The sequence below is a fragment of the Mus caroli genome, unplaced genomic scaffold (genome assembly GCF_978045245.1).
Source record: "Mus caroli unplaced genomic scaffold, Mus_caroli_1 scaffold_16, whole genome shotgun sequence".
Taxonomy (NCBI): domain Eukaryota; kingdom Metazoa; phylum Chordata; class Mammalia; order Rodentia; family Muridae; genus Mus; species Mus caroli.
The window spans coordinates 38858486-38875450 of NW_028227271.1; the positions used below are offsets into that span (position 1 = coordinate 38858486).

A 16965-nucleotide genomic window follows, 5' to 3' on the forward strand; every position below is an offset into this window, starting at 1 on the left:
GTTCCACTATGTTCATGGAGGCCTTGTTTCCTTTCATTTTCATTTAGAGATGTTTCTTCACTTTTGTCTTAGTTAAGGTTTTCATTGCTGAGAAGAAACATCCTGACCAAGGCAACTCTTATAAGAGACATTTAATTGGGGCTGGTTTATAGTTTCAGAGGTTTAGTCCATTATCATCGTGGCAGAAAGCATGGCAGCATCCAAGCAGACATGGTGCTGGAGAAGGAGCCAGGAGTTTTACATCTTGATCAGAAGGCAGGCGGGAGAAGATCATCTTCCATGCAGCTAGGAAGAGGGTCTCAAGGTCATCCCCACAGTGACATCCTTCCTCTCACAAGTTCACACCTACTCTAATAAGGCTGCACGTCTTAAAAGTGTCACTCCGTGGGTCAAGCATATTCAAACCACTACAACTTTACATCCAGATCAGAGTTCTCCTCCCTTCTCTTTCCAGTCCCACCCTTACAAACCCCTTCCCTAACTGCCACTCACTTATCCTTAGATATTGTGATCCCACCTTGGATTTTACCCCACCCTGTATCATCTGGTCCCAGCAGGACTTGGCACACACTCTCCTACTGAGGCCCAACCAGGCAGTTTAGGTAGTGGGAAGGGATCCAATGGCCTGAAACAGATTTTTTTTAAAGGTGATAAATTACTTAAGTATATTTGCTTGTCTTTACTAGTGTTTCTAATCACTTAGGATACATTCTGAGGTATAAACTGTTAAAGTGTTAGAAGATACAAAACTCACATGGCAGATATAACTTGGAGCTCACACATGCCAAATAGTTATGTTTGGCAAATATTTTTCCCTGTTGTGTATAGTATTGTGACAGGAAAAGATTATTATTTGAGTATTAATCCACCACTTAATTATCCAATGGGACATTGAACATTTATTTAATTTTTAACATGTAGATTCAAAAACCTCCCCTTGGAACTTGGTTTGTAAAACACTTTATCCAATCTGGCAGGTTAAAGAATAATGACTGAAGCAGATGAGGTATCTGTCCTATTTGGGTTTCTGCCTTAGACCTGACATTACAACATGGTTGCTCCTTCTCTCAGAGACACTGTAAATCACTTTTGTCATTCCTTTATTGATCTTACAAGTTCACACTGAAGATGTCCATGCACTTTAACTCCTGCGTTGTTTGTGTCTAGGATCCTTTGGTTCAAAGAATCAAAGAGAAAAATAGGCTGGACTGACATCTACCTAGTCTGTACAAATCTTGCACACTACCGCAGTCTTCTTAACAATGCAGAGTTGACAAGGAAGTCAGGTAGGTGTAACCAAGAGGCCTCCCATGAAGCAGAGAAGGAATGAATTAATCAGACTGTCCTGCTGTCTCTACTGTGCTCTGTTCCCCTGACATCACTCAAGATGGCACATACCAGGTTTCACCTCTTCACTGTGTAATCAATATGACAGTGATGGCCTCTATTTAACTTATTAAGTGTCTATCAACTGTATAATATGTTCTTGACACTTTGAGCTGCATCAGAAAGAATAAGTAGTTTTCCATTTTCTTTTTTTCATGGTTCTGAAGAGCTTGTATTTTAACCTGGCAACTCCAAGCTCCTCAGCAGGCATTACGGAGAGAGGAGTTAACATGTAAACTGATCTTGTTTTACCATCAGCCAAATTCCCTTCTGGCATTTTCTCCTTGTCTGAGCCCTGTGTCTTTAAATATTTATGTTGATTCATTTGTGTGTGCTAGCCCATATAAGATGAACAATAGTTTGACTCTATCATCTTTCTGTGATTATGTTCCTTCTGGGATAAAGTGGAAGTAGGCACGGCATAGTCATGAGAAACTTGGAGAAACATCAATATACTTTAAAGGGGAGAACTGTGTCCAGGGTACAACTTGGATTCATTGTTGACAGAGATTGCTTACAGACTAAATCTAAGAGGAAAGACTATGTTATGTTTCTGGCAATATGACCTTCCCTGCCAAACTCAAAGTGGGTGATCTAAACTGTAATGGAGACCTCAGGATTCTGGAGAATGAACTTATATCATGCTACCATATGTCCTTGTTGTCAGACACAGAGTTAAGTACTCAGTGTATGCTTTGCTGGGTTTTGATGTTTCTTTGATCCCATCTTTCCTTTCTAAGCCTCCATTCTTTCAGTTTGGAATAGAAATGTTGTTTTATGCTCTCATTTCTTAGCAATATATAATTTTCTGTTTGATTTTGAGACCCTAGGCTTGAATATTGGATAATGCTACAAATATTCACAGAAATTCCGAGAGAAAATTAATTTTGTGTTATGAAATGTTTATAAGCTTCTGCGTCCTGTGTCGTAGCTGGTGACTATATTGTAAGGTGATGGAAAACTGAGGAGATGGGACCTAGCTGGATCCTTAAGTGGGTCACATAAAGCTGTATCTCCTCATGCCTCCTTTCTCATTCTAGTTCCTGATTTTTATGAGTTAAAAATCGTTCACCTTCATGTGCTTTCACTACCATAATGCTCAGGTAAAGCACAAGGCTATAAAAGTCCATGAGTTAAAATAAGTCTTTCCATTTCTAAGTTATTTCCATTAGGTATTTGGGGCTATAAAAGTTAAATTATCTATATCCTACTGGCTCTATTTGTCTAAACAAACTTGGCCTGCCAAAAAGTAAGGGGAAAAAAAAGGTATCCATAGGCCAAAATATAGAGGAAACGCAACTTCAGAATATTGAGCTAATATCTGGGTGAGGGGTTTTCCCCAGGAGGGCATCAGTTGATTCTTAGTGGTACAAGGATTTATTTTACAAATGTGCACAGGGAAAACAGATTAGACTTGGATTGCTTGAGTGTTGTATGTTAATTTGAAGGCTTGATTCTCTTCTCACAAAATCTAAAATGATAGAAATTAACACACTAAAGATCACTGGTAGAAAAACATTTACCTAGATAGTGGAATGATGGAATGCTTACCTTGTTTCACTTGGGGACAAATTAGCTGATTTACCTTGATATTTACAATTACACTTTGCTGAGTGCGAGGGGATTTTTTGATTTAGATATCTTCTCAGTTTCTCAAATGTAAAATGTAATGTGAAGAAATCCAGAATTGCAGAACCTAGCTCTTGGCTCAATTTTCTGTTATCCTTAATAACTACTTTGCTTTTTTTTTTTATACTTAACCACTTCTTCCATTCTAGACAGTGAGACTTCAAACCTTTGTGTGTCTGTGTGTGTCAGTGTGTGTGTGTGTATGTGTATGTGTGTGTGTGTTCTTAAACTGCACATACCATGTTTTGAAAGCTACATTATTAAATTTAGGTATAACTGAAAGCTTTGAATGTTTTAAAAGTATGATTGAAACTGGAAATTTCTTAGAATTAAATTTCTACAGACTATTGTGTTCTCTCCTGCATAATTCTTCTGATGACTTGTGGTGACCTGAATATGGCAGTGCAATGCTCCATGGGCTGAAAAAAAACATATTGAATAAATAAAAAGCAATATACTTGAAATTACTGTAGGAGTAAGTTCTTACTAGCCCCAAATATAATCTACATTGATTTCCTTTTACAGCCAGTGGCTCAGAAAGCAAGGTAATTACCATTCTATTTCAAGGAGAAATTGAAATATGTTAGCCTGGAGTTCTTTGCAAATATTTTCACAAGTAGAGCATTTCCTTTGGCAGGGATAGACAGTGAAGTAGAGAGTTATCAATTTTCATGGAATTGCTGAGTGTAACTAAAGTTTCAAGAATAGTACAGAAAACTCCCAGTTCAGTAGCATGTCGGAGAATAGAATGCTCCCCAGATTTTATACTTTGCCCTAATGAATCTACCTCCCAAGCCTCACACTAACACGTGTTTAGGAAGTCATGGGGTGATAGTAATATAAACCTTCTACAAAGAACATCCGAGCAGTTGGAGAGCTAAGAAAACATTATTTACTTTTATCCTTCATTTAGCATTTTACTGTTCCACCTGGATAATTCCAATTTTCACTCTGGATCACAGCATCACATTCTTTTCTAGAATAATGTTGCTATCCTTTAATACTTAGTATTATTTGATAACCCACTCTACATCAGATGTTGCCTCCTGGTTTAATATAAGTCAATGGATTTTTAAAAGTAATATCACCTTCCTGTTACTCACACAGATTTATTTTATGACTTCATATCTGCCCTTTTGGAATGGATATTTCCTTTTGTGCTTGATAACATGTACTTTTTTAACTTTAGGGTTTAAAGTTCCTTATGTACATACTTGATGAAGTTTGATATTGTGCTATCCAAGTATATGTAAGTTCATTACTTTGGTGTTGATTCCTTTATGGATCATTGAGAAGAGAACAAAAAATTGATGTATTAATGTCTTTGTAAGTTTCGAATTTCAATTCTGTTTTAAGAATTATCATCCTCTTTGATGAATTTAGTACAGTGTCTTTATAGTGACATTTTTTTTGTCCCTACAAAGACGTTTTCTTCAAATTCCTAATAATAATTATGATGGTTAGCATCACCTGCCAACTTGACACATAGGAAGCAGACATTTGGCACAATAAGATGTTATTTGGATTAAGGTTAGCCTCTAGTGATGTCTATAAGGGACTGCAGTGATTATGTACTGATATGGAAGACATATGTCAATTGGGGATGAAAGTGTTTTATAGGCAGGGCATCCTGGGTTGCATAAAGTAGAAAGAGCAAGCACTAGCTGCTTATACTTATTGCTCTCTGGTCTTGGTTGAGGATATAACATGAGCATTTAAGTTCCTTAAATCTCTGCCACAATGGACTGTGACTAGGAACTGCGATATAAACAAACCCTTTCTCTTTTAAGCCTCTGTCCTCGGATTATGTTATCATAGCAACAAGAGGGAACATCTAAGGCAATGACTTCCTCATCTAAATTCTGCTATTAAGTTTTCATTGCATAGCATTTGCATATTTTACATTTTACAAGTACCTTAGCTTTTCTGAACACTTACATTCATACAGGGAGTACACAAATAATCAAAATTCTTATAATTAATGTTGAAATTTGTAGATATCTTGTTTTTAATTTTCTGTGGCATCTTATTCAACGTTGTAATTTTCTAGCTTTTAATTCTATTCTGCCTGCTTTTGAATGATCACATATTTTCCATTTGTTATCTATTTCTTCTAGTATTTTTAGTAATTATTTTCCTTTTTAAATTTTATTTTTGAAGTTCTAGTGTAATTACGACATTTTCCCTTCCCTTTCCTTTCTCCAAACTATCCTATATATCATCTCTCACTCTCTTAAATTTATGACCTCTTTTTTATTAGTTGTTATTGCATGCACATTTGTATACATATATAATACACTCCATATTTTAAAGTTTACTTCTTCTTTTAGATTATGCTAAAATATTAACATCCACTTGGAAGATATGGATTCAGTATAAATATGCCTACTTGAATCTTATAAGGACACAAAGCACATAACCCTTATGATCTGTCTTAGTTGGAGTTTTATTGCTGTGAAGAGACATCATAACCACAGCAACTCTTCTAAAGAACAACATTTAACTGGAGCTGGCTTAGTCCATTATCATTGTGTGGGTGGAAAGCAAGGCAGCATCCAGGAAGACATGGTGCTGGAAAGGGAGCTACATCTTGATGTAGGCAGCCAGAAGAAGACTCTCTTCCAAGTACCTAGTATCTCAAAGCCCAACCCCACAATGACATACTTCCTCCAACAAAAACAAACCTACTCCAACAAGGCCTCGCCTCCTAATAGACCCATTCCTTGGGCTAAGCCTATTCAAACCACCACAGCATCACTCTCCTCTCTTGCATATTATAATTATCGGTTTTGTAATTTCTCCTATTTTGCTACAAATTCATTCATATGTTTGACAGTATTGTTATATATGGATGCTAGGCTTCTGTGGCAGCACCCAATTAATACTACTCAATATGGCCCTAGAGAGCGAGCGAGTGAGCAGGCACTCATGCACACACACACACACACACATACACACACACACCGCCTTCATAATTTTATATCCTTAAACAACTCAATGGCTGGGCTACTCTCTATTCCACACCTTCTTGAGCACAGCTTATTCTTTTTCCTTCACTTTCTCCTGGCATGGAACATGCCTCTCCTTCCTTCTCTTCCTCCTTCCTTATCCCTTGCCTGGGAATCTTAAAAGTCCCACCTCTGTCTCCCTGCCCAGACATTGGTTGCCAGCAACTTTATTTACCAATCAAAATCAACTGGGGGTGTGGTCCCTCAGTCTTACCTGAGGGACTCTGCAAACGTTTTTGTTTGTTTGTTTTGTTTTTTTTTTTTTTTTTTTTGCTTTTTGTTTTGGTGCTGGTGGTGATGGGAATCTAATTAGCATAATACAAGCAGCAACAGGCTTCCACTCACTTCTTTCTTATTTATATATTACTTGATATTAAGCCTTGTCTTCCTACAGTTAATTTCTTTCTGTGTTAAAATCAAGTTCCAGGAAAGTTTATTAAATAAGGGTACAGAGAGGACAACTGGTGATAGATAGACAACACAGCACACAGGTTAAGACTGCAGATGCTGGAAGAAAACTCTAGCATCTAGATTGAAACTAGATTGAAAACTCTAGCTTTCATAGTTAGTAAGTTTGTGATTAGCTTCTGCCTGTCTCAGTTTTCACATTTGTAAAGCAGGAACACAACATTCATCTCATTGTTGGAAGAAACTAAATAGTGTAAATAGTGTATATCACAAAAAAATTGAAACAGTTTATGATACAAATCAGATGCCTGACATCATTTGAAAGGACATAGGAAGAACGTTTATTCAGTAAAGGTTTGTGGTCACTATTTGTTACTGTAGACTGTTACTGTGTTCAGACCCAGTGAAAGCAGTCCACCTCCTCTGGGCCTCCATTTCTGATCTTTTACAGTGGACAGAGGAATCTTGTTGTGGGCATGGTAGGTCCTATCACTGCACACAATAGACTTTCTTTTACCATGTTTGTTTTATTGACCTATCCTGATTCGATTTGCCTTTAAAAGGTTCCCACATTGTAACACAACTGACACTAAGACAGAAACACCAATCAGTCCTTGAAACCCAGCACCTAGGCAACAATATCTGAAAAAAAAAAAAAAAAAAAAGGAACAAAGACCTAGCTGGTCTGTCAAAACAGTAACAAAAGTCTAAGTAACTTCCTTCATGTGGCTTAAGAAGCTGAGAAGTGACAAGTCCCCAAATGCACTAACACTTTCTTTTTGCTTCTATAGTTGTACATCTTGCTAACTGAAGTGTGCCATCCAAAATATCATTTTTGTGCATTAAAGGCTAAGAACTGTGAGGAACAGGGCTGCATGATATGGACAGGCTTCATGTGTAGCTGCTGGCTAACAATAAAGACTTTCTATTTGGGTTTAAAAATGTCCATGTGATATTTCTGTGAAATTACTACTGCAGAAAATGTAGTAAATGGTCCTAAGATCCACTGGACATCTACAAGAAATGTGACAAGACACACAAAGTAAATAGTAAAAGCTCACAAAGTTACACAGTAAAAGAAGGGCAAGGAATTTTTGTATGCCCAGGGAAAGTGGCATTATGACAGGAAACAGAGTGCCAATGGTGGGCAGACTAAGCCTATTTTCTGCAAAAAAGGATAAAACTACAAACATGATTAGCAAAGACTGGACTGTTAAGCCCAAGTGAAGATCTAAGGGAAAGTTGGCTGGTAAGAGATGTGAGCATTCTGAACTGAGATGCAATAAAGAGAGAGAAAGAGCCAAGTGATTCAATTCTAAGCCAATTTTGATATGAAGGCAATAAAATCATGAGCTTTTACCTTGTCCACATGGCAGTCTCTGCTGGGCTTACCTTAAATGGCTTCCTCTTGTAGGCTCCTCCTATACCTCTTGGTGGTAATGTTTCTTAATTGGTTTTGAAGATGTCTCTTTTCTAATATGGCTGTCCCACTCAGTCCATGGTGACAATGTGAGGCAGACTGGAGACTCATGTTTCAGCTCACTGGTTCTCTTAGCACATTTCCTGTTAAAAAATAATGCAATAACATAGACCAGATCAGTTATTTTTAAAATTGCTTTATTATGGCTTACAGATATGTAGGTTCATGGGCAAATAGTTGCATTCTCACATCTATAATTGTATCGACAACCAGGTGCATATATGTACAGGGCATTATATGGCAGAAGACAAGGAACACGTGGGTGTCTGCTCTAGTTTCTTCCCCTATTGCTATAAAGGTAGAAAACTACTAGAAATTAATTATGTGGACTCAACCCTAATGACTGCATACAGTCTTAATCACTTCCTAAAGTTCCCACTATAATTAGATTACGTTTTTAGCCCTTAGTACCTGATAATGAGATTAAATTTCCATTTGTGGCAGACAAACTGAAACCACACACAAATCATAGTCCAGGGAATAATCACTTCCCAATCTCCTGTCCACAGCATCTACCCTAAGTAGCCATTTTCCAAAAGAGGCAGACTTGCCAATAAAAAGATAGAAAGGACATTCATTGGGCCATGTCTTACAAGGGTGGATTCTTATCTCTTAAGTGTCACAATTTCTTTCTGTTCCCTCAACTCTGGTTACTATTGGATAAGATTTATTTGCTGAATAAACACACAAAGAATGTGTGAAATATGACTGGTTGACTTTGAAGGGTTGAGCAAGCACTAGCTACTCATAAAGCCATAAAAATATTAGGTATATGGTGTTAGGAAATTCAGAACCCTTCACAGGGTTTCATCTATGATGCTCTCCTCAATTAAATCCATTTTGATGTTCTTTATTATGAGGAATATCTGTCCTCTAACATCTTTATTATAAGGAATATCTATCCCCCAGAAAATTGCCTTCAGTCATTATTGAAAGCTGTCATCGTGTGTAACCATTATCAGATATGATTATGTCTGCACCAACAGAAGTCTCATAGGGAGGCTGAGCTTGAAACTGCAAGTGCCATCTTTTTGTTGTTGTCCTTCACCAGACAACTATACTTTACATAGGGGAAATCCTTCCTAAATCATCCTGTCCTGCTACTTAGATCATGCAGTGCACGGTCAGGAAATTGTAATTCTGATATGTAGAAAAGGTCTGTGGTCAAAACCTGATACATTTACCCACGTCAAAGGTATTTTAAATAAATCAATACCCAACATTATTTATGACCATCTAATTCAATGGCCACATATTTAAATTTATATATAGGGAGATTGAAAGAGGAAAAAGGAACAACAAGGGGTGAATGAATCATGTCTTGATAAGTAGTAAACACATGTCGGTCTTAGCTGACACACCTTGTATATCATTTAAGCCTTTGAAAGGTAAGAACTTAGTTCATGTAGTCTGGAAGTTTCATAATCCATCATTCAGCAGATATTTGTTAGTTCCTATTATAGGTATTATAGGTAGGCCTTGTGGTAGATGATAATAATGATAAGGTAAGGAGACACTGCTTGCCCTCAAAGCATTCGTAACTTTGTAGAGAATAAGGGGAAATGGAGAAGGAGGCAAAGTCTATACTTTAAAAAGTCCCTCTCAAGCCTGGGTTTGGAGATGTGTCTGCCAACACTCATATCCATGCCAAAATGTTACAGCATCTCTACAGGCTGTGCTCGGCCTTCTGCTCTGGTTTGAGGAACAATGTTCATGAATCTATCTTGATTATAAGGTGTCCTCACTGTCTCTCTTGTCTGTCATTCTCTGGCCCTGGGGTGTATTGTGCCTCCTCTCCCTCACTTCTAGTTGGGACGAGGAATAGTTTCTGAGCTTTATGAGCTGAAGCCTCTTCACTCTGATTCCTTCTCTCCAGCTCACTTCCTCAGCCTGTATCCTCATCTCTGCCCCCTCGAATTCTTCCTTACGATCTGCTTTCTTGGTCTCTCACTTGTCCCAGTTCTTTCTCCACCCAGTAAAAGGATGCACATCTTAAGAAAGGATGTGCTTTCTTCATGTGGGTGTTAGCATCTCTATCAGAAACCTCTGCGATAAGGACTTATATATGTGAATTCAGGACATGAACAAACAACAAATGACTGTGTGGAATCTTTTTTTTTTCCTTCTGAACAAAATATGTTTTATTTGCTTTAAAGTCCTTGGGAGAACACCTCCTGGATGTTGGTGGGATATTGTCAGTGGGGTGGATGTGCAATCAGCATCCTGTGATGGGCTGGGGAAAAGAGACAAGTCTGGACCTCACTCAGACCCTCTAGTCCCTTGTCCTTCCATGACTACTACATGCAGAAAGAAACCACTCTAAATACATGCTAAGCAACCCAGGTGAAACGGGAGATAGCCCCGGGCTGAGCCCTACACACTAGGCCCTGTGGGATTTGGGAGCCAGATCTCAGATTCAGTTTGCTAAGACACCCCAAAAGGTCATGAAGAGGACACAGTTGGGTTTAAGTCCTAGTCGGGAGGTCAGTAGTCTTTGCCTCCTGTATCAGTAGGGGTGTCTACCAGCAGAAGGCTCTAGAAGTATACACTGCTCCTATCCTTCCCTTCTCTAAAGTCCCACAATGTTTTGAGCATACACTGTAAAGGACAGGTAAGGCAAACACAGGCCAGGATAAGTGTACCCAGCGTGAAAGGGAGGTGCTAGCTGCTGCCTTTCTGCTTCTGAATCTATACATCCTGGTCACCAGGTACCTTGGAGCCCCAAGCAGTCTGGCTGGGGTAGAAAAAAAAGACAGGCAGTGGTGGTGCACACCTTTAATCCCAGCACTTGGGAGACAAAGGCTGTCGGATTTCTGAGTTTGAGGCCAACCTGGTCTACACAGTGAGTTCTAGGACAGCTAGGGCTACACAGAGAAATCCTGATTCGAAAAACAAAAACAAACAAAACAAAACAGAAAGAAAGGAAGGAAGGAAGGAAGGAAGGAAGGAAGGAAGGAAGGGAGAGAGAGAGAGAGAGAGAGAGAGAGAGAGAGAGAGAGAGAGAGAGAGAGAGAGAGAGAGAGAGAAAGAAAGAAAGAAAGAAAGAAAGAAAGAAAGAAAGAAAGAAAGAAAGAAAGAAAGAAAGAAAGAAAGAAAGAAAGGAAGGAAGAAAGATCCCCTTTCCCATCTGCCTTAGCTTAGGGTGCAGAGATGGGACAGAACTAGAACAAAAGAGATCTGAGCTAGTGATCTTCCTATAGGGGACCGGAGATGGGGGGCACCGCCCAGTAGCCCCAAAATTAAGGAGATGATCAGACAGCTAGAGCCCTCATCTTACCCACTCTTGTCACCTCTCAAGACTCCCCCCCCCCACACACACACACACAAAGAAATGCCCTGGTTAAAATGGCTGCTGTATTTATTTCTGCTTAAGTCCTCATGACACAGGTAAGGCAGAAAGCTGGAGACTGGGGGGTGGGGGTGGGGGGTTGACCAAGTGGAAGAGTAGACGTGCAAAGTGGCAACTAACCAGAGAAGGATACAGAGAAGAGTAGCAGCTCCTGCCCTCCCTCTCTGCTTAGATAAGGCCTTGAGTCCGTGTCCACTCAGAAGGGTTCCTTCAGGAGAAAGAGAAGGTGAAAGATCAGAGTCGGGATCTGGTTCAGGCAGGAGGTTCTCACATTCAGGGTGGACTTATGCAGTGAGGGGCAGGTGAGGTGCAAGGTTGGAGACTCAGTACAGATGGGCAGATCCCACTTGCCCCCACCAGGTTACCCCCAATCTCAAAGCCCTTCTAAGTGCAGGGGTGTGTGATCCTCAAGTCTAGGCTCATCTGAGGAGTCCTGCTCTGGTGTAAGTGGTCATGTGTGCATGTTCGACACATGAGAATGATTGGCTAGCACTAGCAACCCTCATGGGAAACAGACTCTGGATGGGAAGGTAGGAGGGATGACCAGACCTTTGGTGACTCCCCCCGCCCCCAGCTTCAATGAAGTCTGGAGTAGCAAAGAAGCCTGTCCCAGGCCCTGTCACTAGCCATAGTTCCAATCCTACCCATTGAATAGATTGTCATGGCCCTACTTACAGAGATGCTTCAGAGGGCTAAGAAAATAGATCCATTTGGAAAGGTCTAAGCTGTCCTCTAGGCCGGCTAATGGGCATATGGGCACTACCCCTTTAACAGCTCTGTGTCTTCCCCAAAAGGGGACCAGACAGATTTCTGAGAAACTGAACGGGCCCATGTACTCTGCCATGGCTATGGAGTCCCTGGGGGTTGGGGAGAGCTTCCTTGCTGACTCAGAAGCTGAGTCCAGATCCGGAGGGCCCCCAGGCTGTAGTGACCTCATTCCCTGGGTTAGAAATCACTGAGGATGCTGATGTTTGCGAAGGCAGCCCGGTAGCAGTGGGAGTAGAGTCTGAGTAGGAAGGCCCACTTGAAGGAAATGAAGCTCCAAATACAGGAGAGAGGTAGTAGCTATTCTGGTCTTTGAGACTCTGGTGCTAGGTGATGGCCAATGCCAGGAAGGTGCAGAAGGCGGAAATGGAGACTGTGGAGAAGAGAGCACCCACGAAGAAGAAGCCACGAAGCCCTCTAATCCAGGTCCTCCAGTAATCCTGCATGTACATCATGTGATACACCAAGACCCACAGTGGCAGAACACCTGCGAGACCTCCTCCATCACCACAGTCCCTAGTTGTCGGTAGACCACCGTCCAGACGAAGAAGATGGAGAAGGTGGCCACCAAGATGAAGCCTGAGTAGGCCGTGCAGAGGCCGAGCTGCAACTCGGAGGGGGCTATGGGGCAGCGGAGGAGCAGTGCCACCAAGTCACAGGTGCACTGCCTGAGCTGGAGCCTAAGCCCCACACCGACTGTGCTGAATCTTAATCCAAAGAGACTAATGCACAGAATTTAAAGAACCTTGTCAAAATCAGGTGACCTCTAAGCTATCTCCTCAGTCTTTCGAAATTTGTTTCTTTTTAAATTAAAAGTAAACATTATGCTTTCTTTCTCAATAAATCCAACACACACACACAGACACACACAGACACACACACACACACACACTGATCAATTACCTTTGTCTATTGGGAAAAAAAAAAACACTTGCTATCTATGTTGTGAGCAGCTACAAAGTGTAAGATGCATTTCAATTGCAGTAGTATACAAATATGGACAGTCCTTATTGGAGCTGATAATATGAGTAATTCAGAAAGTATTTACTGAATTACAGGGTAATACCTATACTGATGACTACAGATACAACAATACAAATTTTAAAGTCTGCCTTCAGGAATCTAGTATTCCATATAACCTAGGTTCATGAGAACTATGGAAGAACTTCTTCTAAAAATTAAGCATATCTTTGTCTGATGTAAGTAGATCTGAGTGATTTGATAACATAACCAAAGGTGTGTATTGCCTTTATAATTTCAAAATATCTTATACAATTCATTAAGGAGGTATTTATTTGTTAGTATTAGACTGTCAGAATGATTTTTATCTACCTTGATTGTCTAGGACAAGGACTTCCGTTTATCTGGCCTTCTATGGCACTGGAGATGATCCATCCCCATCACCTACCTTGCCTGTGAATGGCAGCAGAGACTAGAATGAGAATTAGATTCCAGAACAGCTTTTAACTTAAGATCGGTGTAATGAACCCACATAGGGGAGAAATTAATTTCTCAGCTGTGATGCTCTGCCTAGCATTTAGAGGTGTGGAACCTGACTGCTGTGTCTGAATAGCTCTCCTGCCCCACTCTACCCAGCAGCTCTTTAACTCGGGTCTAATTTATATTTCTACTCACCCACAGCCTATTGTTGCTTGCAAACTCAAATTGACTCAGAAGTGCCACATTTTACCCAAGCAAATAAAGAGTGCAGGTTTCAAGACTATAAAAAAGAAAATGTAAGTTATCCAACCAAAAGGAAAAATAGCAAAGGAAGACACAGAAGTAACATGACAAAAAGATTCCTTTTTAAAACGTGTAATACTTATAGAAGGATTGCAAAAAATAAAATTTCTAAAGTGTATTGCATGACTTTATTGAATATTTACTACAAGGGTTAGAAGATAGGGTCTAGAAACTTAAGAGCACGTTTATATAATGAAGCATTGTACACTGAGAGATTTCTCTCTCTGAATTTGTCACACTCCTATACATCCAGCCATTATGAGTCCATATGTTGCAGGACTATCTTTTCATAAATGCTTACATAGACAGGTGGTCCTGGAAAGAGGGAAAGAGATATCAACTACTTAGGAATTAATTTGTATATGTTATAGGTAAAGACAGTGACTCCTTGTGGTGAGACTTTGAAGTGTCTATGTGTCTGGAATATTCTAGAACAACAATCTTGGACATAGTTTATATATATATATATATGATCTTGTTAACCATTCAAATGTAAGTTGAATCTTTACACTCTCCCATATACCATAAGATAGTGTAAGAAGACTTCTGTCACCTCCAGTGGAAACTTAAGAATCTATGCTTAGTGTTTTGTTTTGTTTTGTTTTTTTTATAAAAACTAATCATCAGGACAAATTCTCACACCAAGGCTAAAAATGAGTGACTATACAGTGTCACCAAGACACAAACTGGCTGCAGCAGGTTTACACGTGCAGACCAATGGCTTCTTTGTTAGGTCAATCTGCTCTTTCTATTCCTAGATGTTTCTGTTACTTTGATTTAAAGACCTAAATCCACATACTGTAACCCATAATAAAATGAAATTTAATAAAGATTCCTCTTTGTCTTGTAGTGACTAATAAATCTAATGTAGTTCCAAACCATTGGCAGCAGTTTTGATGAGTATGTGTATAGCTGTGTCCAATTGCACAACTTAAATAATTGACTAAAACTTGCATATGCAGAGCTTAAGAGGTAAGAATAGATGGGAATTTTGAAGACAGAAAAGGAGAGAATCTAGGTAATCAAACGTTAAGGTGGTTGAAGCTGAGTGAGTCCAGTTCCTTAATGGAATAAACAAAGTAACAAGTTAAGAAGGATTACCTTGGTTGTCAATTTGACTTCATCTGAAATTTATTAAAACTCAAGCAGCTGGCTACACCAGTGAGTGGTTTTTCTTGAATAAAGTATTAAATGGGAAGACCCACCTTTAAACCATCTTTAAACTTTTGAGGTGGCAAGATCCACCTTTATGGTGGCAGCCTATATAAAGAACTAAGAGAAAAGGAAGCCCCCTCTCTTTGCCCATTTCCTTTGTTCTCAGTAGAAACTTTATCCCTCTGGTATTAGAGCAACTTCTTTGGGATTAGGGCATACACAAGTATTGTCACAGAATATCCATTGTCAGCCACTTTGGGCATGAAAGTTTTCCAGGAACAGTTAGACTAATATCAGGACTGGATGCACCTGCCACTGGGCCACAAGACTGCAGGGCCACTGTGTCTCTTAGTGCATCAGTAGTTGCACCAGTGACTAAGCAATGCTCACAACTCATGTTGAAGATTAGTCACTATGAAAGAAAGGTCAATTCATCCCCAAGAATTACAGTTCATAGATGAAAGAAACTTTGTCCGGGGGGCTTCCTCCAAATTGGACAAAGGTCTGCTACATTTTCAAAAAAGAACCAAAAGATAAAACTTGAATGTTCTGAACTGCCAATAGTAAAAAATCAAATCTGTAATCAACCCAAGTAGAGAAGATTTAATCACTTTAGAAATGGATAATTACAGAGTATTTCAACCTAAAATACATTTTTATTTTGTGTATATTAGTGTTTGCCTACATGTATGCATGTGTACAGCATAAGAGGGTGTCAGACTCTCTGGGTTTTAAAAAATGTTGTGAGCTACCATGCGGTGTTCTAAGCTGAACCTGTGTCTTCTTAAAGAGCAGCAAGAGGGCTCCAAGCCATCAAGCCATCACTCCAGCCCTACATTTTAACTTGAAACAGTGATTATGTACATGCACCCAAAGTACACGACAAATATTAAAATAATTCAATGTCTCAGTTAAGAAAATATTATTTTCATAGTTTTTTGATTTGCACTTTTATATAACACAGTCCCATGTATTGTGTTATCTATATCACTTTTAATTTCTACTTATTGTTTACATTTTAAATAAATATATATTTTTGAGCTAATTTCATTCAGATTTTTACCCTGGCCCCTTAGCTTTGGAATTCCCAAAATATGGAGTTTCCCATGAACTTAATACAGAATATAGAAGTTCAGAGGGTTCACCTGTTCTTTAAGTGTTTTACATCTTAGTGATATAGAGAGAGGCAAAAACTGTGGCATACACAAGTTGGGATTTCAACAAAGTTATACTTAATTTCTTTTGTTTAGTGTGTCTAACTTGAAGAAACCAGGAAACTAGAATCTGACCATTGGCAGAGGGAATACATCCAGGAAATGGGGGGATAATAGAATATATGTGAAATGAAAGCGGAGAAGGAGAATACTGGGGCAGACATGTTCAAGACAGTAGTGAACTGACTGGAGGTGGAGTGGTAAAGGCCAGGACTAGGGGTTAAATAAAGTGAACTATGCATGTACATCTAAACCTACAAACTTACATCTCAAATAAATATACAATGAGCAAAATACAATATATGATAGGAACAAAGTGGAGGAGAATAGTGGGAGCTAAAGATTTAGGTGGGAACGAGGACAGGCACATGGGAAGAGGGGTATTGGCACAGGGGTATGGGGACAGGGACATTGAGGAAGAAATTTGCAGGTAAGTTAACTAAAGCTAAGAGTATATGAGGAAGTCTTATGAAACCGTAGTATTTTTTGAGTGATTCTTTGTTATTTATTTATTTTTTTAATTACATATTTTTTATTTACATTTCAAATGTTTTCCTTTTAACTCAGCCAGATTCCCAGGGCACGGATGGTGTGGCCCACAGTTTGGATGGATCTTTCTATCTCTGTTAACATAAGCTGGAAACTTCCTTTAAAATACTGTCCTGAGATTTGTCTCCTTGGTGATTCTAGTTCCTGTAAAATTGACAACCAATATTCATGGGATCTTAAAGTAAATAATAATTAAGTAAAAGAAAAACAGATGGACAGTATATATTAGCTCTAGGCAGCTACAGAACCCTACAGTAGCCAAATGAAAATGAAAAATGT

General features: G+C 39.3%; 1 pseudogene; it reads right to left on the reverse strand.

Moving 5' to 3' along the window:
* Positions 1-12205: 12205 nt before the first annotated feature.
* The window catches only part of LOC110310060 (heme transporter HRG1-like), a 140915-nt pseudogene continuing 136155 nt past the window's right edge, over positions 12206-16965 (reverse strand).